This window comes from Hippocampus comes, unplaced genomic scaffold, assembly GCF_001891065.2.
Source record: "Hippocampus comes isolate QL1 unplaced genomic scaffold, H_comes_QL1_v1.1 scaffold48, whole genome shotgun sequence".
Lineage (NCBI taxonomy): Eukaryota > Metazoa > Chordata > Actinopteri > Syngnathiformes > Syngnathidae > Hippocampus > Hippocampus comes.
In genome coordinates, this window is record NW_017808403.1 from 1,999,945 (window position 1) to 2,000,172 (window position 228).

The window sequence follows — 228 nt, forward strand, 5'->3', positions numbered from 1 at the left end:
GCAATATATATATATATATATATATATATATAGCTGGAACTCCCGCTCTTCAATGGAAAGAAGTCCAGTGCTGCATTTCTCCATCTTGACTGCACTATTTGTTGTCTTTTTTTTTTTTAAACCTACAACAAAATTCACAGCCATCTTTATTGGTTATATGCTGAAAACACAAACAATTTGTCACTTCAAGTTGGTGTCTATCACTCCTTAGCAATATATATATATATA